A 26,464-nucleotide genomic window follows, 5' to 3' on the forward strand; every position below is an offset into this window, starting at 1 on the left:
TATCGAACTGTTTTTTTGAAGCATTCAGAAACACCAGTCAAGGACTGGTCATGCTCACAATGAGCTAGAAACTCACATATAAATCATCTGTCTCAGCAGTGGTCATGATTACTAGCCTCTCTTCTAAAGGACATAGGTTTAATTCTCAGAACTCATGTGGCCACTAATAACTGTCTGTAATACCAGGATATCAGGCACCCTCAACAAATGCACATGCAAACAAAATACCAATGGACACTAAAACAAAAATAAACCACGATGAAAGATGTCTGAATGTCTTATTCATTAAAAACATAAAGAATGGAAAACAAAAAGGAAAGAAAGAAAAATGCCCCATAGATCCCCCCCCACACACACACACACTGGTCAACCTAGTGGAAGCATTTTCTCTCTTGAAATTCCTTCTTCTTCGACTCTAGCTGATTTCAAGTTGAGCTAAAGTTAACCAACTCATGTTGAAGCACTAAATAATGACAATACTATTAACTATTTAGAAAATGTTGTTAGGTGATCTTATTTTCCCTGATTTCTAAATGGAGACATAAATTACTAAACATCAGTAATAAAGTATGTAATGCTTAGAGATAAAGAACAAGCCACATTCAAAAGAGATGAACAGACAGATAGGGAAAACTGTAGTAAGGAGCATATGAAAATATGGCAAGCCTGTAGCAAACCTACATATATAAGATCTTGACCTTTAGCAATAAGCCAGATAAACAGCGTGCTTATCAAATGAGGATGAACAATTAAAGCATTAATTTTGCAAAAAAAATACACGGAACTGTGAAAGTTATATGTTAGATACCATGCACTTCAGACATAGAGTCCAGAGCAAATCTGGACTCTAATCTGGAACTAATCTGGATGCCTCCCCTCTCTGGAAAACTTGCAGAGTAGCCATATAAGATTTCCATATAAGGTTTCAAAGGAAGGATGTAACCATATAGTCTTACCTAGCTTTGAAGCCTGTGAAGCACAGCAATCAACACGCACTGAGAGCCTGGAAGGCACAATAGTGGCATGGATAACTTGGTGGTAACTAACAGATCTCCAGCTGGACTTGAGACCAAATTTAACAAGAACTAAATCATGTCTGGTATTGGAAACCAAGACAACCACCCAGGGCTAGTGGGATTTCAGCATAATCACCAACTTCATTCTAAATACTTGTACATTTACCCACACAAAAACAGAGTTTTCACTCCTCATCAAGAAAACTTTTTTCTTTTATTACAGAGAGATATAATTACAGAAAACCACAGATAATTAAAATGTAGTTGTGGAGCCCATCTGTAAGAAAAATCTTGCACCTAAGTTTCAGGGAAACTTGTAGCAGAGGGAGCAGAATAATGGTTAATCCAAGAAGTTTAGAGAGTTTTCTGTACAACTGTGTCTCCTACTACTGTAACCTATAAAGTTTCACAGCAATAGTACCTAAACCATAGCTAAACAAGGACAACACCAATGGACATGCTAAAGTAAAAGGTGAAAGCCCTTGAGTCCTCAATGCTAGCAGGCAACAAAAAATGCTGAGAGTACAAGAAATCATCTTCCCCATGAAAGAGTACACACACTGCTTCTTTACTCAATAACAATATCAAATAGTGAGCCCTGAAAAGAGATATATAAGATAGGCATCATACTAGAGACTGAAGAGGTTTTACTTTGGGATGCACACAACATGCGCACGCACGTGTGCGCATGCGCATACACACACACACACAGAGACAGAGAGAGACAGAGAGACAGAGAGACCGAGAGACACACACAGAGAGAGACACAGAGAGAGACAGAGAGAGAGACAGAGAGAGAGAGAGACAGACAGACAGACAGACAGAAAGGCAAATTGAGTAAATTGGGAGCATGGAGATCTTGGGGGGAGGATTGAAGGGGAGGGGAGAGGCAGGGAGGGGAACAGAGAAAAATGTAGAGGTCAATAACAATCAATAAAAGAGAAAAAAAAAGAAATAAGAGCTAGCTAGTAACATGCTTAAGTGATTGGCCAATCAGTGTTTTAATTAATACAGTCTGTGTAATTATTTCAAGTCTGGGTGGCCAGGAGTGAGTGAGCAGCCTCAACTCTAGGTGGCCAAATTGAACTAGCAGTCTCCCCCAACAGTAATGTGCTCATAGGTTTTAAATTTATACCAAATTTATAGCATTCCCTGCCATGATACACTGTACTCTCTAATTGTGAACCGGAGTGAACCTTTTCTTAAGTTGCTTTTGTCAGATATTTTAGTGCATTAGTGATAAAAATAACTATAGCAATAATATAACTATAATTAAAAACATAATTTTCTATTCATGCTAATTCAAAGATTGTATATAGATAAAATGTATGCCTAAAAGTGCATAATAAGCTACCTGGATTTACAGAGGGAGAGAAATTGAATCGAGGCATAGGATGGATGAGCCTATTTCTTTTGTTTGACCTTCCTATAACTGTGAAAATGAATGCACTTGGGTATGGAAGTCAGTGCATCTGTCCTATCTATGTTCTTGGGTAACAAAAAGACAATAAATTATTCTAGTGGAAGAAGAATCAAATATCTGCACTCTAAATGTCTATTACTGATTTAACTTTTTATTTTAGTTATTGAAATAATTGGAGAGTTACTGTTATAAGTAAATATTTAAATTTGAGCAACAAAAAGCAAATTAAATTCCCACACAAATAAAAATAACAAATAAACAATGTTTATGAACTTATTAAAAATCTCCTATAGTTGTGACTATCTGAACTATAATTATCAATGGCAGTGGATCATGACCTCTTTGGGGATGGCAAATGACCCTTTCAGGGTTACCTAAGACCACCAGAAAACAACAAATAAATTACATTATAATTTATAACAGTAGCAAAATTTCTGTTATAAAATTGCAGTGAAAATATTTTTATGGTTGGGGATCACTACAATCCAAAGAACTGTATTAAAGGGTCACAGCAATAGCAGGGATCAGAGCAAAGGGTATATGGCATAGTATGAGGAACCATAACACCAAAAATTTAAGAGATAATATAAAACGGCAAAGTACAACAAAAGATAAAGACATGCTGAAATTGCTAGGGTCAGTTACATGTTAGATATATCCATCATCTGTTTTACATAAAGTGGAACTTCAGTTGGTCACTTTTAAATTCTGAAAGTTTGTAGATGTATTGTCCTTTTGAGAATGCACTATATTACAATTGAAAAAAAAACAATAACCCCACCAATACAAAGGCAAAACACTGAGGAAATAAAGAGAAATTAGAAAATTTGATTTTTTTTTCTTTTTTTTGGTTTTTTCGAGACAGGGTTTCTCTGTGGTTTTGGAGCCTGTCCTGGAACTAGCTCTTGAAGACCAGGCTGGTCTCGAACTCACAGAGATCCGCCTGCCTCTGCCTCCGGAGTGCTGGGATTAAAGGCGTGTGTCACCACCGCCCGGCTATGTTTGATTTTTGTTTTTTTAAAAAAAAGTTAGTTGGAAAAAGCAAATGAACTAACAATGATATTAACATAGGTTGAATATTTAAAAGACTGCAAAAACAGGTAAAAGGCCCAGAAATTTTTATCAATTGATGTTTTTATAAAAATTATATTTTATTTACCAAGACTCATAGGTCCCCTAAGTTTGAAATGCCACTACACAGTTGATTTTTGGAAGTCAAATTAAGAACTTACCTCTATTCAGCAACCAGTGAATAGCAAAGTATAAGTTTTTCTTTCACCCACAAAGAAATAAACATCCCACAGAATTTTTCTGTGCAGTTTGACTCAATAATAATTATTTTATTTCATTGGAGAATTAGATAGAATTTAAAGTGGCTTCTTCTGCTGGCCACTGTGGTGAGCCAGCAAATATTAAAATGCACATTTTGGTTAGCAAGAAAGTTTATTTAAATACTAAATTAACATTTTCAAGTAAAGTGGAAAAAATGGCTAAACTTGAACAATAAAACTTTCTTGACCTCTGTTGAGAAGAAATATTGACTCCAAACTCCCTAAACGCTAATTTTTGAACCAAATTAGTGTTCAACTAATTATAATAATTTGATGTTTCTACTAATAGTTTTTGTATAACTGCAGCATATTTGACCTTTTAAAATGTCAGAAATAATATTTAATATTAATATGCTCCTCAGCCACTTTAAACACTCAGGTAATATTTAATATTAAAAATAATAATCTTGATATTTGTGCTCAAAATGTCATCATATATTACTTGAAGGATGATTCAATGTCTCTCTAAAGTTGATGAATTCAAATATTTCTTCCACAAAATGTTTAAGAAATTGAAATGGATGAAGAACAATTTATTTTGTAGAACTCAAGTATGATCTATTCAATACAATTCAAGTAAAAAGCAATGAAGTCCAACTCTTTTGAGTTCATTTTGTTTTCAAGTGAACAATGATTTAAAAAATCAAGTATAGTTGAGAAGAACAACTCCATTTTATGTCACTCTAGCCTCTGAACAAAAGTTTCAAATTAACTATTCAATAATGTTGCTTGTGAAAACATATTTGGCTGGTTTTTCAAATTATTTTTACTTTCATGTTAACTATGTATCTCAATTATATTTCTCCATTAAGTCTTATTATAGTTCTCAGCAATAAAGGTTAAAACAGCTTTATTTAATTTAATACTAATTTCCACAGTAACATATTTTTATACAAGTAGGAAATTTTTGATTTATTTATCTTTTATAACATGTGTGACTACTCTGTCTCTGTGTATGCATGTGTACCACAATTAATCTCAGAATCCCTGGAGGTCAGAAGTTGGTATTAGAGCTGATGGAACTCGAGATATAGGTGATTGGTGGCCACATTCGAGTGCTGGGAACAGCAACTGGGTCCTTTGTAAGACAACAAATGCTCCTAACTACTGAGCAGACTATCCATATTTTCCTTGTTAAATCAGTGTAGAAAACTCTTGGGTTTTGTTTAGTTTGTTTGTTTGTTTGTTTGTTTTTGCTTTCCAGAAAAAAAAAAAGCTGTGTATTGTCCTGGCCTTGAGTATTGATGGAATGTGAGACTTATATATTAATGAAATCAAGTTTTATCAAAATATGGGAATTAATTACAGTGGACACTGAGAATTAGACAGAATCAATCAGGACATCTAAATATGTTACAAGAAAACCACAATAAAAAGAGTAAACATTAAATTGAAAGCACGAAGGCTAAACATAATTTAGTTATGTAGAACAGCTGACAACTGAAGGGAATTTAATAATATAAAACATTGAGGTGGATTGGGTTATTTTGTTTTGTAATGAAACCACTGGTGTTATATTTCTGTACAAATTCAGAATGATGAACAAAAACTGAAACTTAAAGATAAGAAAATATACAAACATTAGATAAAGAAACGAAGGAAATTTATAAAATTGGTAACAAATTGGATTTAGAGTTGAGGCCACAGTATTTCTGTCAATTAATACAATCTTCTATTTGGGAGTTTATTGAAATTAAATATATCACTAATTAAACTTTTATAAAATCATGACATGGTGTTCAGAAAAATAAGCAGAGTTTGTAAGGGTTAGGAAGCACAGATAAAACAGAAGTCACAAGGACAATTCTTCATTTGTATACAATACAGGAGTTGGGTGATATTTATTTTTAGACTTTTAGGCAATTAGAATACTGTGGGGAGCTGTGTCTCAAGCAATGTTAATATCCAGACTGTTTTGTTAAATCTTTTACATAAATTTCCCCGTACTCACAAACTTATTCCTGACTCCTCCCTACCCTTCAGTTCTGGAAAAATCTTGCTTCAATTCTGGCAAAGCAGATCTACATTTATTGGGAAGAGAAACGTGGTAATTTTTCATTTTTACCTTAGCTAAATTTAAGTATAGCACGGTTACAAACGTTGCTAAACACATTGTTGAGTTTTGAAAGAGCTGTTACAAGCATCAATTTCTAAATGTCCATTAAAATATAATTTGAACAATAACCCTTTAGTTTTCTCCCTGCTAACACCCTGATCCCCACACTTACAGTGTGATACTTTCAAAATCAGCACTTTGTTTTAATTAACTCTTCATATTACATATTCATGTAAATGCAACCTGATTTTGTCTTTCAGAGCTAATTGTATGCACATGGTTTTAAGTTTGTATGAGGAAAATATCATGAATATGTTAAAGTGGGTAGTGAAAAGCCTGTGAAGCCTCAACTCTTCACAAAAACTTAGAAGCAACTGGTTAATGCTGGGAGTGGGAGAGGTGACCTTTCCCAGAAACGAGCATGCCAATTGCTTTGTCAAGTGCCAATCAGCCCTGAAAACACATACAAATATCTCTAAGTAAACTCAGCTAAAATGAAATTACTAGGAATATGGCAATATAGTCTAAATCAAACTGTATATTAAAAGGTAAATATCACAAAATATTTTATATCAATACAGTAAAAATATTCTATAAATACTGTTGACTTAAATAATTTTAAGTGAAAAGGTAATGATCTATCTTCAAATGTACATGATCTTAAGGCAACTGCTCTTATGGTGAAGTAAAAGATAAATTACCAATTAAATATCAGAGGAACAGTATTATTACATTTCAAATGAGTGCTTCCTCTCATAAATTCATTTCCAAGGTGGAAAGTCACTTAACAGACCAGAATGTGATTCATTATGGGGAAGTGCTATTTAATTATAGTGATTTAGATTCTGCGAAAGGAAGATTTTCCTTAGAGAAAAAAAATGTGTAATGAGCTATCTGAACAATCACTTTGTGTCTACCGGGATGAGGATTTCAAATGATACACAGGGTTAACAGAACTGAGTGAACTGAATAATTTAGTGGACATGAATATATCAGACAATTGTCATTCTTGTGGAGCATTTACTTCCTACTTCTGTGATTACCCACAACATGCACACCCCTATCTCCCATCAACCTGCATGGACTCAGTGCATGTACAATACTATGTAAACTTGTCAAGTCTAAGTAAAGCTAAAGTTATCAGCTTTTCTTGTCTTGTTAAGCTGTAGCTGGGAATGCTGTCTATTGTTCCTCAGGTCTGGGACATCTAATAGGTAACTTTGCCTTGAGATTTCCCATGAGATAAAAACCACCCCCACTTCTGTTGTGCTTCTGATTCAATTTAGTCTTAATCATCTTACTGCTTTCTGGCATCTTACTCACTAGGAACAGGATGCTATTTCTATGGCATTTATGTTGAAAGTTATAGTCTTTTTGAATAAGAGCTATATAAGAAACGCAAGCTATGCTTCAGTTATAGTCTATAGAGTAATTGACCTGACCAATAAGGGAAACAGTGATATCAAGTACCTGCAACACATGTATATTTCCTTTATTCTTTCTGCCTTCAGGTAAAGGGATTCTACTTCTTTCCATATTTACTTTGGTTGTACACATTCTTCCACCCATTTTCCTGGGGACTCCATAAAACATTTCTATTTTATCTGAATAAGAAGCTTTCTTGAAGCCTACATTTCAACCTGGATTCCCATCCTTCCAGAGTGATTTGTAGTATCTGTATAAATAATCTCATTTAAATTAATTATATCCTTTATAGGGTTTGACAAATGTATGACATCATTTTGACTTTGTTGACATAAAAGACTTGTGGCCTAAAACAATCCTGCCACTCATCTTCTGAAACATCCTTTCTTTAAATCCCTTTTGTTTCTGTCTGTATGTCTTACTTTTCTCTGCCAGTCAATCGTATATATGGAATCATACAATTAGTAGCATTTTCAAATTGATAACCTATATATACATTGGCCATCCATGCTTTCTTTACATGACTTTAGACCTTTTTATTTTTAGAAACTAACAGAAATGTTTATTAATTTGGAATCAGAGTCATGGAGCAAAGGTGAAAGTAAATTATGTGTATGTTCATAATGCCATCTTGTTTTAATTTTAAGCAATATGAATGCTATTTTCTTTTAAGAAAATAGATTTTAGAGACAGAGACCCACATTGGAGCACCAGAATGAGTTCCCAATGTCCAAATAAGGAACAGAAGGAGGGAGAACATGAGCAAAGAAGTCAGGACTGCGAGGGGTGCACCCACCCACTGAGACAGTGGGGCTGATCTATTGGGGTTCACCAAGGCCAGTTGGACTGGGACTGAAAAAGCATGGGATAAAACCGGACTCTCTGAACATGGAGGACAATGAGGGCTGATGAGAAGCTAAGGACAATGGCACTGGGTTTTGATCCTACTTCATGTTCTGGCTTTGTGGGAGCCTAGCCAGTGTGGATGCTCACCTTCCTAGACCTGGATGGAGGGGGCAGGACCTTGGACTTCCCACAGGGCAGGGAACCCTGACTGCTCTTTGGACTGGAGAGGGAGGGGGAGGGGGAGAGGAGTGGTGGGAGGGGGAGAGGAGTCGGGGACAGGAAGGGAAATGGGAGGCTGGGAGGAGGCAGAAATTTTTTCAATCAAAAAAAGAATTGAGAAAATCAAATCCACTAGAATAATGGCTTTTACGATTGTATAATTTGTATTAATCTGTGATAAAGGGTATGAGAATTTGTGTATTAAATGAAGCATTTAAAATCGCAAAAAAATAAAATAGATTTTCTCTCATATAACATATTTTACTATGGTTTCTTATCTCTCTATCCTCACAGTTTCTCCCTTCCTCCAATTCCATCTTGATTGACTCCATTTTAGGCTCTCATTTGAAAAAAAAAAAGCTTCTAAGAGATAGCAACCAAATATGACAAAATATAATAAAATGAAATAAGATAAAGTGCATTTTAATTAATTTTTGATCTTTTATTTATTGAAATTTTAATAGATGTATACAATGTGTCTTGATGATTTCTTATCTACTCTCAACTCCACTCTTTGTCTCCCCAGCTCCAAATACCTCCCACCCACCCCATCCCACTCCCATGTTCAGATTCATGCTGTTTGTTGGAATATTGACTGATTTTGCTTGATTACAGATCTTGTGTGGGTAACCTTAACAGCATGGAGTTCCTGAGTTCAGTGAGTTATATCTAGGAGGCAGTATTTCAAGCCTCCTCCCTGTCCTCCAGCTCCTACATTCTTTCCATTCCCTCTTCTGAGATATTTCCTGTGCCTCGTTGGGGATGATATTGATGTTGGATTCAGGGCTGAGTCCTCTATGACCACGTATTCTCACACCTGGAGCAATTATGAGTCACTGCACTAACTGTTGGCTACTCCACAAGAGCAGTGCTAATGTATGGGTATAAACTTTCTTATTTAAGATAGTTTGACAACATCCTCGTTTAGCAAAACAATGATTGTAGGTTCTCCACTTGGGCCTATTACTTCCCCTCTGTGTGTTTTTAAAGAAGGATCACATAGTAGACAGTATTTTTAATCTGTAAAACTTTAACCGCATGTCATAAGTAACTTTCATCTTTTATCCGTTTGATTATTTGATTTTTTAACAAAGGAAACAACAGAGGTGTAACATTAACAAGTCACGTTCACTGAACACTTACAGAGTGGTCCTGCTTTAGGGGTGGGGCATATACTAATTCACAAGACAGCACTTTCTGCTTGTTAGGAATTTTGCATTATATAGGAACGATGGGTGTTGGAGCCTCCTACTCTCACAAAGAGCCCCAAGAGCTTAGCCAGCTGTTTGACACTATTGGCCCTGTGTATGTACTTGTGTTTTGAACAAGATATCAAGGGATGGGCCCTAGATGTGCACTGAATCCATCGATAGACTTTCAAATGTCCTAAGATTTTGTTTTTGGTACTCAGGCAACAAACACTGACTCTCATGAAGTTAAGCAAGATTGGGAATTAATTTGGAAGAATATTTTTTGAATATTTCTATTACTTTAAAAATAATGTCAATCAAAATTTAATGCTTCACTTTGTACTGTCAGGTCTTGAATTGCTTTATTCCTTTCTTTCAGAGGTTTGTTTGTATTTTCTTGCATTTCTTTGAGGGATTCATTCATTTCTTTGCACTTTTCTTTTTCATATACTTGGATTTCTGTAGGGCAATGGTTATCAACCTGAGTCACAACCCTTTTAGGAGTAGCATATCAGATATCCCAGATATCCAGATATATGAGATATTTCCATATGACTCATAACAATAGCAAAATCATATTATAAAGTGGCAACAAAATAATTTTATTGTTTGGTGTCACCACAACATAAGGAACTGTACTAAAGGGTCACAGGATTAGGAGTGATGGAGAACCACTACTTTAAAGGATTTATTCATTTTCTCTCTAAGGAGCTATCAACATTTGAATATTCCATTAGACTATATAGTTGATTTTAAGCTCTTCTACTTGTGCTTCAGATATGTTGAAATATGTAAGGCCTGCTGTGATAGGATAGCAAGGGTCTAATGAAGAAATATTGCCATGCTATTTTATTTATGTTTCTTTTTTTGAGACAGGGTTTCTTTTTTTTTTTATTCAAAGTGATTTTATTGCTTGTGTATAGAAGGGAATTTATGTTACTAAAGCAGAGGCTGTGGATGACTCATTTTTCCAGTGGGTGGGAGGACCCGTTTGGTCTTATAGTAATGAGCCAGCCGATAAATTCTGCTCTCTATCAGAATCAGGAGGAATTTAGCATCCTTATCCTTTCTGTTCCTCTCAAGATGCTTTTGGACAGCGACTGCCTTCTTAATCAAATGGTAGAGATCCTCAGGGAGATAGGGGCCAAGGCCTTTGGATTTAAGGATTCTCAAGATTTTATTACCAGCCACAAAACGGACCTGGGCCACACTGTGTGAGTCCCTCAGGATCACACCTATCTGGGAGGGAGGGAGGCCTTTCTTGGCCAGTTTGTAAATCTGTTCCTTCACATTGTCAGATGTCAGCTTCACCCACCTGAGGAGGCTATGGCGGTAGGGCGGGGCCGACTGAGACAGGCCCTTCCTGGGAGCATGCATGTGACCCATGATGGCGGAGGTCTGGCAGCAAAGAGGGAGACAGGGTTTCTTTATGTAACAGTCCTGGCTGTGTTGGAACTCACCTTGTAGATCAGGTTGGTCTCAAATTCATTGAGATCTGACTGCCTCTGCCTCCCAACTGCTCCGATTAAAGACATGCTTGGCCCAGATGCCCTGACTATTAATAATTATGTTTTTGAGGTGAAATCTAGACATCTGGATTTGGGATAAGTATAAGTCTAGTTGCTGCTATCTAGATTTGTACTTACTGGCTGAGCTTTCGTTTCTTTGTTTCTCTTTCTTCCATGAATTTTTGGAGAGTATGATGCCTGTGTGTTGTCTGTTTTCTTGATGGACTAAGGGAGTGTGTTCACAGAGAAAGGTTGCTGATCTTGGAGTCTGAGATACTGGGATGAATTGAGAGAAAGAAAGGTGGAAGAAAAATTCTTGGCTATCCATTGGTAATGGGGTCACAGAGGGAAGGAAGACGACAACAAATTTCCGGGTAAAGAGCTTGGGATGGAACTGGGCTTAATTGGATCTCACGAGCAATATGAAAGATACATGTTGAACTTCAACCCATTTGCTGCCTTCAAGTGACCCTTGGGTTAGCAGTGGCTACTTGCTTTTTTTGGTTCTGGGACCAAGCAAGGAGTCTGGGAGGAAATTTAGAAGGAAGAAGATCTATGGGATTCAAAGGAGTTCAGACGAGGGGATGGCAGGGAAGACTGCCAAGGGTCTACTGTTGCAGTATTGACAATGAGATTCAGGCATTGATTCTGGGGAAACAGAGATTGAGGAGAAAGTCAGTGGGCAGTCTATCTGGTTGTCTCACATGCATAGCCTGTTGGTTAGCAAGGGTTACCTGCTAGAGTTTGGATTTCAGAAGGATCCACTTTCTGAAAAAGAGGTTCAAGGAAAGATCTCTAGTATCCACAGGAGTTTGGAGCAAGGACAGGGAATATTGCCATGGGTGTTGTGTTGCAGAGCCGAGGATGAGCTCAGGGAACTGGATCAGGGGAAAGAGAGAGAAAAGAAAAGGTCTGCAGGTTTTCTGGCGGGCACGATCTGTGGGTTAGCTTGAGCAAGGCTGCTGTGGTTAGGGACTATTTTCTAGGTTTGCTGGTCTGCTGTGTTCCCAGTGAGATCCTGTTGTTGGAGGCTGGAATAATTCAATGAGCTGAGATGGAGAGGCTTAGGGAACAAGATACTTGTGCTTCTTTGGGAGAGGCATGAGAATAGAAAGGGAGATTGCAGGGGATTTCCTAATACAGGTTTTAAAATATATTTTGAACATTTTTAAAATCATGTAGGAAAATACGATATGCCCTTATTTCTTCCAAAGAGTCTTTAATATCACCCATCCAAAAACAGCAATTTCACATTTTTCCCATCAATAAAATTTTAAATTTTTAAAAATTTTCTCATGCATATGTTATATTATTCTCTTCATTTTATTTTTTTTAATAAATATTTTAATCACTTGGTTTATTTTATTTATCAAGTCTCTGCTATTTGTGAGGATGAATCTCATAAAATGAATGCTTATTTTTTGGGGGGTTTCTCTCATTTCTGCCTTGTATAGATAGTTCTTTAAGTAGCTTTTAAAGAAATACTTTTAAGATATGTTTTGTTTTGAAGATTTTATCTCTATCTGTATATACCCTTTTTAGTTATTTATTCGTGTTTTTCCTAAAGAAGATTATTTTAATTTTAATGAAGTTAAGCATTTCAATTATTTTATTCATGGGTCAGAATTTTGGCTTTATATTTAAAAATTAATGTACAAGCTAAATGTCATATGAACACTCCCATGATGTCTCTTCTGAATTTTTTATATATCTACATTTTAAATTTCCACCTATGATCAATTTTAAATTGTTTTTGGGAAATGTAGTGAAAGATGTTTGTACTAAAATTAATTTTTAACTAATAGATAGTAAATTTACAGATTCATTTTTATTAAAAGTTATCACCAATCAATTGGATTTTGGAGTGTTTATGGAAAATTAGCATAAATTTGAGTATGCAATTTACTTTTATCCTGTGTTACTTCATTACATCACTTTGTACATTTATTCTTTGTCTATTTTATTTTGAATTGGATTACATTTGTGTAAATATGTGAGTCTTCTCACTTTTTATTATTAATCTTTATAGGATATAGTCTCTGATTTTCATCTTCTCTCTTGCATTTTTGAATAACTTCTGTTATATACAAAGCACCTTGCAGGCTTTTAAAATAAATTGCAAAATATTGAGACAACTTATTTCATAGTATCATAATATTTGTTGTTGTGTTTCATCATTGACGTTTAGTTTTAAATATAGTCATACTGATCATTAGAGGTATATTTATTTTCCCCAGTGCATTTGGGAAGCTTTTATAAAAAACGTATATCTTTAATAGAAAATATTTAACTTTATTTTTCTATCTTGTATGTGTAAACTGCTATTCTCATTTATTGTTACATAAGTGGAGAATTATTTGTTCTTGCTCTACATAGACAATTATATATCTCAAGAACAACAACTAAACAAGCTACTTTTGAAACTTTCCTTTTCATTCTCATTTATTTCATTTATTTTTCTCAATAGGCTTCCAGTGTTTTCAGTATCACCTTGAATAGAGAAATTAGAAAGGATGTCTTCATTTTGTTCCTAATCAAAGAGAAAATTTACTAAATTTGAGCTGATAGATTGGCATTCATCAGGTATATTTGGCATATTATTTCATTGAGTTATTTCTGTAATTAAAAGAGGACATAGATTTTTCCTAAATCGTAATAATGTACCTTTGTACATCTTTTTTCTGTTATGTCATATTTTTTGTTTCAAGATTTTTATGTTATATTGTGAGTTACATATATGCTTCCACTCATTCTATTTTTAAATAACTCCTTTATTTAGTTTCATGATCTATTCCTTATCACATTCTTATAATTAATTATTTATTTCACTAAATTTTATAATTAGTATATTATCATGAACAGTGTTAGTATGTAATATACTTCTAAACAATAAAAAGGCTTTTTTTATTTTTACATCTTCTGGCTTAAAACGTATGAATCAAAATTTTCCAAATTTTAAATATTATATCTGTCACTATGGGTAATTAGCCAGGTGTTGTTCTATTATTCCCTACAATACCCTTTGGTAAGACCTCTTGAGCAAAGCAAATATAATCTTTATTCATGTTCAGTTCTGGGGAGATCCTTGACGGAACAACATCTACCTTTCCTCATATTGCTAAAAGATCTTTCTCATGACTATGTGTTCCCTGTGTATTGGCAGGCAGGTTTTATCAGTGGAAGAGAGAAAAAGCAGTGGAGGCTTGTAGCACTTCTTCATTCAGAGGACTGGTGGTGGTGGGTAATTTATCATGATGCTAACCCTACAGAGCTACTGGGGTTAGTTAAAAGGGGAAATGGGCCTTGAGAAAGTACACAGTCCAAAAGACTTTAGGTCATGTCTCTGATGCTTCTTACATATGTCACAAGATTTAGACAGTGAAGTTTACAACACCTCGTGGAGTTAGATAGGTATTTTAAGCATGAATAGAAAGAGCAGCAGAATAATAACAACAGAGTAAGAAAAGTATGATTTGTGAGTAGCTGCTGATCGATACTGTTTAGCTGCTGGTACAACATTAATAAGTTTTAATCCAGACATGAGAAAAAGTGCCTGTGTGTTTGTTAGTCACTTCTAGATTTGCCTAATACACAGAAGGATTTAGGCTCTGGAATTATTGTGAGGGTTAAAGAAAAGTAAGTCTTTAAGTCATCATTTTGCTAATGTCCTGGAAACATCCAGGAAACAGTACTCAAAAGACATCAGTATTATATAGAAAAAAATAGTGCACAAACAGTGCACACTTCTGGATTTATTTGTTTGTTCTTGTCATCCTGTCCTGAGAATTATGGAATCTTTCTAGCTTTGCAGATGTTAGCGCACAGGGAAGGAAGGGCTGCAGTTCTTGGGTTCTTGTCATGCTTATGCTTAAATAAAATTATTGGTGTTATATCATTATTACGTTAATTATAGTGTTTAACATAAATGTAAAGGTATGATAGGTAAATCTGATGCTATTAGCAACTACAATGTTTATACTACCATGTAACAAGGAACCTTTGCTTTCTTCACTACCACAGTGATGATTAAACATAGCTGCACTGCCCTCTTCCAAAATGCTGTGGCTTATGACCCCAAAGCTTTCACTAGCTAGAACTGGAGTATCCTGTTAACCAAGTGGACATGATTTACATGAAGTGCTTTTATTATTATAAGAACGCTTCAAATCAACATTAAAAAAAGCAAGCTTCTGTGTTCTTTTTTCTCTTGCTGATTGTCACTGAATTTTTAGACCTTCTGTTAACTCTTCTTCCCAGAGAGGTAGCAAATGGTGCTATGTCTGTCCATGCATTAGACACCTTCTATATAACACCCCTCCTTACTGGAGTTCACTTTTTCGCTGCACTGGCTCATCAGGGCCCCACCATCTACATGACTTCACTCTCCAAGTGTCAGAGTTACAGGCATGTACAACCATGCTAAAATTATATCTGGGTGATAGCAAATTCAGACCTATATACTTATACAGCAAGTATTCTAACCAACCGTGTTGCTGCCCCAGCATGCCCTTTTCTTCTTGAACTCCATTTTATTTCTTTGCACTCTTGATACTTCAACTTGTTAATTTTTCCTAAAGTTGTTTTTCCTGCTAACTATTCTGACAAGCATATGCAAGCTGCTTCTTCATGTCCTCTTTTGATTTATTCAGAATTTATTCCTAAAATAGTTTTGTGCCAGAGATGTTTCTAACTGGCTAAGATTCAAAATCATGTGGTGCAAAATAAACAGACAAATTCTAGGAAATTTTAATGTTTTTAAAATCTCACGGTATAGAAAAATACCCAGTGAGATAATTTCTTCTCTAGATGAACAACTAGAAATTATCTAACATCCACATTTATGCAAGGGAGCAAATGCATCACTTTTAATCTGTAAAATGTGATACTTAATATTATGCTTCAGTAAAGTGTAATAGCTTAGGAAAATATGTTATTTACCAATTTTTAAAAACATGATACTGAAATTGGTCCATTTATTATAGCACTCAGTAGATGAAAGTTTAAGTACTCTGAGGTTTAATATTGACAAACTATATCTTAGTCTTGAAATAAGCATGGGTAACCAAATGAAACTTTTTCTTAAAATCTAAAATAATTATAATAATATTAGCCATCATCAGTGTAATAAAATGTGTGTAAGCCTATTTGGAGAATGGAAAAGGTAAATATACCAGAATACAGAATGAGATGAGTACCAAAGAGTTAATATTGTTTATTTGACATTTAGGAGACAGAAATAGGATAGTCTCAGGGACTCATTTCCTAGCAAATGCCGAATTTGTGAAGGAGAATTGCTACATCATATACAACCAAGGTTAATGGTGCCTATGAAATACCATGAAATGTTGTCCACTATCCCCCACACACATGTGTATACATGCACACACATGTATACAATCACTGTACATATAAAGTAAGAAAGATACATTTATCTACTTAAATTTATTGAAAATTGATTATTTTCTCATAATATCCAGATTAGAGTTTGCCCCTAGCTCTACTCAATCCCAACTCTTCTGTCCCTGCCCTTTATATGGGACATCTTTCTGTATATGTGTTGCTTTTATTGGTTGATGAAAGAATCTGTTTCAGCCAATGGCTTAGCATAATAATACAAGGCGGGAAGTTCAAACAGAGATAGAGAGAGAGAGTTTAGGCAGAGTCAAGGAGTTATGTAGTTGCGAAAAGAAGAAAGATGCCAAAACTTTATCAGGAAGCCACAGCCTCACGGTGATGCATAGATTAAAAAAAAATGGGTAATTTTATAATGTAAGACATAGCTAGGAATACACCTAAGCCATTGGTCACACAGTGTTGTAATTAACATAGCTTCTAGTGATTATTTGGGTCCTGAGTAACTGTGAAATGAAAAGGTAGTCTGCCTTTACATGCCCCTTCTCCCATATTCACACACCTCCGTTTCTCTTCAGAAAGGAACAGGCCTCAAAGACACTGCTAAGAAACACAACAAAACAAGATAGAATAAGACAAAACAAAAGCCCTTATATCAAGGCCGACTGGGCAACCCAGCAGCAGGAAAAGAGTCTCAAAAGCAGACAAAGGAGTCAGAGAAATACACTTCCACTGTAAGAAGTCTTGCCAAAACACCAAGCTAACAACTGTAACATATATGCAGAGGAGTTGGTGCAGACACTGTGTTTGCTTCTTCAGTCTCTGTGAACTCATATGAATCCTGCTCAGCTAATTACATGGACCATGATATCTTGGTATTCTCTATCCTGTATGACTTATACAAAAGCCCCCTCTTTGTGGGATTCCCCAAACTCCAAGGGGAGGCACTCAATGGAAACCTGCAATTTAGACATTCTGTGGGTCTCTGCATCTGCTCCCTTTGGCTGCTGGAGGAAGCCTCTGATGACAATTGGACAAGGCACTGATCTATGATTATAGCAGAATATTATCAGCGATAATTCCTTGATTTTTTTTTCTTTTTTTTTTTTTTTTTTTTTTTTTTTTTTTTGGTTTTTCGAGACAGGGTTTCTCTGCGGCTTTGGAGCCTGTCCTGGAACTAGCTCTGTAGACCAGGCTGGTCTCGAACTCACAGAGATCCGCCTGCCTCTGCCTCCCGAGTGATGGGATTAAAGGCGTGCGCCACCAACGCCCGGCATGATTTTTGTTTTTGAGGGAGGAACTAGCTGTGTTTGATTCTACCCTAGATATTTGGGATATCTACTCTTAGGTACCTGGCCATCCAGTCAGTTCATGATGTGGGCTCTCTCCTGGCATGAGATTTGTTGACCAGTCTCACAAGTTCTGTGCCAACATTTCTCCAGCAGATCTTGCATACAGGGCAGACTTTCATCTCTACCTGACCTCAGTACACTTGCAAAATCTATTTTATTTTCCATTACCAAGGAGATACATGGGTCCTCACTAGAGCCCACCTCTTTAACTAACTTCTCCATCTGGGTCTGTCACTAGAAACTTAATTATTAATTACTTGACAGCCAATATTCGTTTTTAAGTGAATACATATCAATATATTTGACTTTCTGGGTCTAGATTACCTCAATATTATGCTTTTTCTATTTGCATCTGTTTGCCTGCCAAATTCAAGTTATCATTTTTTAACAACTAAATAATACTTCAGTGCATCAATGAACAACATTTTTAAACTATTAATTAATAATTTTAGTTATTAACTTCCACGTAGGGACTTTTAGGTTGTTTCAAATTTCTGGCTATTATTAGTAAAGCCAGTTGGCTGAGCAACACTCCTTGGTGTAGAATAGAGTGTCTTTGTGAATAGGCCCAAGAAAGGTATAGCTGAGTATTGAGGTAGAATAATTCCTGATTTACTGAGGAACTACCTTATTGATTTTCATAGTGACTTACCAACTTCGCACTCCCACAAACAATGGAAAAGTGTTCCTCTTGCTCCATATCCTCTCTAGAATGAGCGGCCATTTGTGTTATTAATCTTAGCCAATCTAAGAGGTTTCAGATTGTAACTCAAGTACTTTTGATTTGCATTCCTTTTACCCCTAAGAATTCTGAACATTCCCATAAGTATGTCTCAAATATTTGAGATGCCTCTATTGAGAATTCTCTATTTAGATCTGTACCCAATTTTTTAAATTGATTTTTGATATATAGTTTTTGAGTTCTTTATATATTTTGAATATTAGTGCTCTATCAGGTTTAGGCAAAGATCTTCTCATTCCATAGGCTGTCACTTTGACCAATTAATGGCAGCCTTAGGCTTTATAGAAACTCTTTATTTTCTTGAGATCTCATTTATTATTTTTTTATTTTTATTCCTCTATTATTATTTTTCCATTTTTAACTTGTCTCCTGTGCCAATGAGTTCAAGGTTATCAGTTTCAATGTGTCTGTTTTTATGTTAAGGTCTTTTATCCACTTGTACTTGAGTTTAGTGCAGAATCACAGATAAGCATCTATTTGCATTCTTTTACATGCAGATATGCAGTTTGATGAGAAAAAATTTATTAAAGATGCTTTCTTTTTTTAGCTTCTTTAGAAATAATCAGATGTGTGGTGATACCTTATTCGTGCAAGTAAGGTTTGCCTGAAAATCAGAGGGCAGAGCTAACAGTAGAGTTCTGGAGGTCTCTACAGACAGACAGGAAGTATTATGGTTGGATGGAGTGATATGGTTCCATGAGGTGCTGAGAAGAAATTGTATTCTTTTGAGTTTTGGTGAAATGTTCTGTAGATATCAGTTAGGTCCATTTGAGTAATAATGACTATTAGCTATAGTATTTCTTTTTTTTCTTTTTTAATGTTAATCAGTTCTTTTTTATTTTTTTATTTTTATTTTTTTTTCATTTTTTTTATTTTTTTTATTGAGAAAAAAAAATTTCTGCCTCCTCCCAGCCTCCCACTCCTCCCCCCTCCCCCACTCCTCCCCCTCCCCCCACTCCTCCCCCCTCCTCCCACTCCTCCCCCCTCCCCCCACTCCTCTCCCCCTCCCCCCACTCCTCTCCCCCTCCCCCCACGCCTCTCCCCTTCCCTCTCCAGTCTGAAGAGCAGTAAGGGTGCCCTGCCCTGTGGAAAGTCCAAAGTCCCCCCCCCTCCATCCTGGTCTAGGAAAAAGAACATCCAAACTGGCTAGGCTCCCACAAAGCCAGGACATGAAGTAGGATCAAAACCCAGTGCCATTGTCCTTGGCTTCTCAGCAGCCCTCATCATCCACCATATTCAGAGAGTCCGGTTTTATCCCATGCTTTTTCAGTCACAGTCCTGCTGGCCTTGGTGAGCTCCAATAGATCAGCCCCACTGTCTCCGTGGGTGGGTGCACCCCTTGTGGTCCTGACTTCTTAGCTCATGTTCTCCCTCCTTCTGTCTAGCCATAAATAAAGGTCAGTGAGTCTATAATTTGTTATCCTAAAGAAGCTAGATAAGAAGGTGAACCCAAAGAAAAACATAGCTATCCTCCTGGGAATGGGAAGTAGACAAGATTGCCAGGCAAAAATCGGGATCTTAAGGGTGGGGTGGGAGGGGGGTAAGGGGAGATGGGGAGAGAAAAATGAGAAGGGTAGGATGGGGAGAACTTGGGGCAATGGGATGATTGGGATAAAGGAAGGTTGGCTAGGGGAGCAGGGAAGCACATATCTTAATTAAGGGAGCCATCTTAGGGTTGGCAAGAGACTTGAACCTAGAGGGGCTTCCAGGTGCCCAAGGCGAGGTCCCCAGTTAGTTCCTGGGGCAGCTGAGGATAGGGAACCTGAAATGATCCTATCCTATAGCCATACTGATGAATATTTTGCATATCACCATTGAACCTTCATCTGGCGATGGATGGAGATAGAGACAGAGACCCACACTGGAGCACTGGACTGAGCTGCCAATGTCCCAGTATTTCTTTTCTTTTTTTTTGTTAATATTTATTTATTTATTTATTTATTTATTATGTATACAATATTCTGTCTGTATGCCTGAAGGCCAGAAGAGGGCGCCAGACCTCTTTACAGATGGTTGTGAGCCACCATGTGGTTGCTGGAAATTGAACTCAGGACCTTTGGAAGAGCAGGCAATGCTCTTAACCACTGAGCCATCTCTCCAGCCCCCCAGTATTTCTTTTTTAAGTGTTTTTTATTCTCGAATAATCTGTCCATTGGTGAGAATGGGGTACTGAAATCTCCCACTTTCCATGTATGAGGGTCAATATGTGATTTAAGCTGAAGTGGTATTTTAAATAGTAGGTGTCCTTGTGTTAGGCATAGATGTCAAGAATTGAAATGTAATCTTGGAGGACTTTTTCTCTCATGAATGTTTAGTGTCCTTCCTATCTCTTTTGATTAGTTTATGTTTAAGGATTCTTTTCTTTAATATTAGAATGGGTACACCAACTTGGTTCTTAAGTCCATTAGCTAAGAATATCCTTTACCAATACTTTACCCTAAGATAATGACATCTTTATTTGTGGTTTGTTTCTTGGATGCAACAGAAGAAGGTACCTGTGGTGTTTGCATTCGTTCAGTTAGTCTCCTTCTTTTTATTGGGAAATCCAGACCATTGATATTGGGAAATATTAATAGTTAATTGTTTATTCACATTATTTTGCTGGTGGTGGTGGTGGTGTGTATATCAATGATTGTGTGTGTGTGTATGTGTTTATCTTCTATTCATTATAATGGTATGATAGAAGAAATGAATTTTTTTTTGTCAAAGAAAATGTTAGTTCTAAAATCTCCTGTGAAAAAAATACAAGGAGCTGGGAAAATATGAAAATATAAAACTTAATAATATTAGGAATAAAGAACAAAGAAGGTTCCCACCTCAAAGGCCTAGAAAATATTTTCAACAAATTAGGACCTCAATATATATCTCACAATTGCCTAACTGGATTTTTTGTCAGACAACAGAGATAATGTGTTCCTGACTTTTTCTCCTGCTTTTGAGAACCTTTCCCCCTGCATGATTGATTTGTTCAACCTTTATATGAGGGTTTGTGACTAGTCTTATTGCAATATATTATGCTATGTTCAGTTGATATCCCTGAAAAGGCTTCTCTTTTAAAGAAGGGGAAACAATAGGAGCAGATCTGGGGTAAAAGGATGTGGAAAGAACTGGAAGAAGTAGAGAGAGACAAAATTTAGGTTGGGTGTAATGTATGAGAGAAGAATAAAAATAAAATGAAATGAATCAAAGAAGAAGCCTTTTCTAACCTAAAGAACACAATACCTATAAAGGTAAAATTACATAAAATGTCTTGATATCATTTTGATATTCCCTTAATGAACCAAAAAATTGAATGGTTCAAACCCCAACTGGCTTATGTTTATACTCAGAATTATTGTCAAAATTTCTTCACTGAGTGAATTTGTATTCCTTCTTTTATAACAGATTTTTGACTATTTCCAGCTTTACCCACTACTCTACATTAATACTTATGAAAAAATACAAATTCTTTCATAACTCAATTAAAGTTGTGATCATTTTTAGTAAAAATGCATATCAGTTGTGGCCATCTACTAATATGTGTTTCTATAACACTTTATAGTAAGAGTGGTGCTTTAATCATCTATATATTGACAGCTTTTGTAACACTATGGGAAGCATCCTGCTTGCACACTCTTCCCCATAACTCTAAATCTGAATTTTCTCTTCTGATTATTCGTACTTTCCAGTATTGGACACTAGCCAAGCTTTCTGGAATACTAATTCAGATTTACCTTTACTGTGTTCTTTAGTTCAGGAGCAGCATTGTATATTAGGCTAATCACGACAGAAGCTTAGAAGGGATTTTTATTGATTTGTTTATAGTTTTTGTTGCAATTGTGATTTCTCACAGATCTCAGGAAAGTAGAAGAGTACATGCGCAGATTGATTTTGGCTCAATTCATGCTTTTACTTTTGGGAATGGTAAATTTTATAACCAAATTTAAAAGTATATAATAATGACATTCACACATTTGGAAAGGACAGCATATTACTGTTGCCGCTTTAACATAAATTAACTATTTTTGTTTGCTTTGTTTATTGTATTGTTTATTTGCTTTAATATTATCAGATACTTTGATGTGTCTGCTTGTGGAAGTTTCTGCAGTGGCCAATTCATAAGTAAAAATAGAAAGTAGTTCAACAATCCTAAATCAAACATTGAAAAGTAATATGTAGATAGTGCTGAAACTGCCGGTCTCTCCTGTTACATTGATCCTCATTATATTGGAAAATACATTCTCTATATACAGAGTTGGGGAGTAGATTACACTTTATTGTGAAATATAGAGTAAAGAGCAAACAGGTCCTAGAGAAAGTGTCCTAAAAAAGAAACATGCATAACATTTTATTGTTTACTATTCACCTCTGTTATGCTGGGAAAAGGTGACAAAGTTGATAAAAACCTTCTTTATTACACATAAAACATGATGTATGGAAACATTTGTTCCTAATGTTTCAAGACTGGAGGCAATGCTATATTGTTCAATGGTTTAGTTACTGGGGAAATGTCAACATGGATACCGAGCTGTGAGATAGATTTGCCATTAATTTTGATGTATTATATTGTGGGGATAAATTGTCTGGTAATTGTGGCAGGTTGATTAAAGTTTAGTACATGTTATGATGCATGAAACAAATTCCTCTTCACTCTTTAATGTTTTTTTTTTTTTTGACAGTATGCTGACAACTTCAGATAGTGGTCTGAACTGCCAAAAGTATATACACATTTTTTTTCATGCACATATATTTTCAAATATATATTTGCTTACAATATGACACTTATATGCCAGTATTTGATTTACAGATGCAGGCATAGCAAGACATGCTAGTTGAAAGTAACACTCCAGCACATTTCTAAACATGATGTCCCATTTGCACTCAAAAATGATGTGGATGAAATCAATTAGGAGAAACAAAGTGAGTTCCAAGACATGCTTTTAAAATGCTGCAGAGTTGCCTAGTAACCTAATGCTTTACTTCATTTCCTAGCAGAGCTATAAGGCTGTCAGAGTTGGTAATGGAGCATTCCAGAAATGAATCAAGTACCCAATGCTCTGTCAAGAACAACCCTGATTAAATATGCTAGTCCCCACTATCAGAAGTTTAACATATGTGCTTTATAATAACAGTCAAAAGGACAGTTATCAGGGATTATGACAGTTCCACCCTGACATAAAACTTTTGTTATTTTCTTTACATACACTGTCTTGTCATAAATGAACATTTAGTTTATCCGGTTTTTGAGACTATGTCCAGTCAATTGTTTGACTTTAAAGCATCTCTTGCCATTCACTGGAACCCTTTTTGGCAAAACTTACTTTACTATATTGTCTACAGCTTGTGTGCTTTGCACTTAGGGACTTTTATCTACAAATTATTTATCATTCCCTATATTTTTACTATTGTCCCAGAAACAACATTGGGAATCTCACAACCAGCTAATAATCCAGAGATCTACTGCTTTCCTCTTCTTGCCTCTGTAAGTACCTGCACTCATGTGGACATAGTCACACAGGGATGCACATACTTAAAAGATAAAATTAGGTTATTTTCAAATTCATAAACTACATTATTCTGCTGTATAACTTCATTAGTATCTTTAATAATTTGGTGAGTTGAAGAATGTCATCCCTACGCTCATAATCTAAAATGCTTATTCCCGAGTTAGTGGAACTGTTTAGGAACATTAGGGGGTATCACCTTGTTGGAGTAGATTTGACCTAATTGGAGGTTTGTCACAGGTAGTGGACTCTAAGTTTTCAAAAGGGAATGACAGGGCCCTCTCTGTTTCTTACTCTGCCTGCCAGCCTTCTAACATATTACTTGCTTTAATGATCATGGAATTGCCCTTTGGATCTGTGATCAATCCCCTGACTAAATCCTTTATTTTATAAGACCTGCCTTTGTCAAGATGTCTCTTCATATCAGCCAAACCAAGACAAACAAACTTCAATAAAATTCTAGCTTTAAATAATAGGATTATATTACATTAGTTGGGTGGTTTGCTGATGATCTCATGATTTAAACTAATTAAATGAGAAATATACTTGCTATGATTTCTAAGGCTTTTATTTTTGCTATGTAGTCTTTAAGATGCCATTTACCTCAAATTCATAAAGTATGGATATTAAATACATCAACTGTGAATATTAAATAAATTAAAATCTTAATTGTTATCCTTCTCTTCAAGTTTTAAAAATATATGGAAACACAGGTTAGTATTTATTTTGTATCTTCCTCTGCAAAATATTTCAAATTCAAGGCTGTATGCTAAGTTCATATTATAGGTATGACAGAAGTGAGTTTCTCCCTTAAAAGTCCCTGAAATGTTAGAAGAAATTTTATTAAAATGACTATTTCAACAAATATTATGTTGTATATGTTTTATTTGTTACATTCTATCCATTACTTTCACAATATATTCATATGTGTTTTGATGTGTCCACCTCCACATGGAAAACATTTTTCATATAAGATAAAAGAATATATTAATGTTTTGATTATTTCTATTATTTTTGATTTTATAATGCAATTATGTAATTTCTCACTTCTCTTTCCTCCCTCTAGTTCCTTTTATATATTCTTCCTTGATTCCTTGCAAATTCATGGCCTCATTTTCCACTAGATGTTGTTACATGCATATATATGTGTACATATAACACATACATACTTATTAAATACACATAAGATATACATATGCATTTATCTACTCACATATATACATACACATAAACATGCATGTATACATTCACACATATAGGCATACAATCATGTATGTATATATTAACATGTTCATTAAATATATACACATAAACGTGTATATGTGAATAGATAATATATTTAGTCTGTGTAATGAAATATGTAGACTTATGATCATGACTGATCTGATCAAGTGGTAATGGAAACCCATTGAAATTATTTTACATGGAAAATAGTATTTCTCACCCTTCAACATTCTTCAGCATTTTTTTGCCTATGGCTAAGGCCACATGTATTTTCTTGACTGTGATGAGATTAGAAAGAAGAGGTTTATGTTTTTTATTGACTATTTTTTTTATTTATTTATTTATTTATTTATTTATTTATTTATTTATTTAAGATTCCTATCTCTTCCCCACTACTGCCTCACATTTTCCTCCCCCTCCCCCAATAAAGTCCTCCTCCCTTGTCAGCCCAAAGAGCAATAAGGGTTCCCTGCCCTGTGGGAAGTCCAAGGACCACCCACCTCCATCCAGGTCTAGTAAGGTGAGTATCCAAACTGCCTAGGCTCCCACAAAGCCAGTACATGTAGTAGGATCAAAAATCCATTTCCATTATTCTTGAGTTCTCAGTAAAAAAAAAATAAATGTTATGCTGGGTATTTGGGAGAGCTGTGAACTCGCCAACAAAATAAAAATTAGAAAACCTATAATGATGAATTAGTTTGTCATTAAGGATTAACACAAGAATTAAAAATTGGGTATTATATGAGTAAATTTTGATTTAGGTTGACATTTTTGTGCAAATCATTCATATTAATGAAAGAAGTGTGGTAACTCTTATTACCTGGTTTTATCCCTATTAAAATGGAAAGTGGAATGTTTAAAAAAAAAGAAAGAAGAGTTTCGTTAATTATGTTTACTTTTCTTGAATTTCCTTTTATTGTGCTATCAGTGCAATGCAGATCTAAGTGAATGACTCAGATTTTACATTTCATCTTCCAAGACCCAGGCCTCATTGGAAAAAAAAAAAATTCTACAACTATGAAGCTTTGAATTTTATCAGTTTCAAAAGTCTGTTGCAAATGAAAAAAAAAAAAAAAGTCCTACGGCTACCTCTGCTGTGCAGTCTTATTTGATTTATTCAGTTGCTAAGATATTTAATCACGGCATTGTGTCTGAATAATTTTTGCAAACAAACATTGTCCTTGTCCATTCTAATCAATGACTATGATAATGATTAGCACATTGTAAACAAAATTGAAAATTTAATAACTTTCTTGTCATGTCTGTAATCTTAGCAAAGTGAGAACAAAAAAACATC

At 35.3% G+C, this 26,464-nt stretch overlaps 1 pseudogene; it reads right to left on the minus strand.

Annotated features, from left to right (window-relative positions):
• Positions 1 to 10,437: 10,437 nt before the first annotated feature.
• On the minus strand, positions 10,438 to 10,892 carry LOC121460753 (annotated as a pseudogene).
• Between the last annotated feature and the right edge of the window lie 15,572 nt (positions 10,893 to 26,464).

Source organism: Microtus oregoni, unplaced genomic scaffold (genome assembly GCF_018167655.1).
Source record: "Microtus oregoni isolate MIOR12 unplaced genomic scaffold, Mior012 000021F_ref0000039, whole genome shotgun sequence".
NCBI lineage: Eukaryota > Metazoa > Chordata > Mammalia > Rodentia > Cricetidae > Microtus > Microtus oregoni.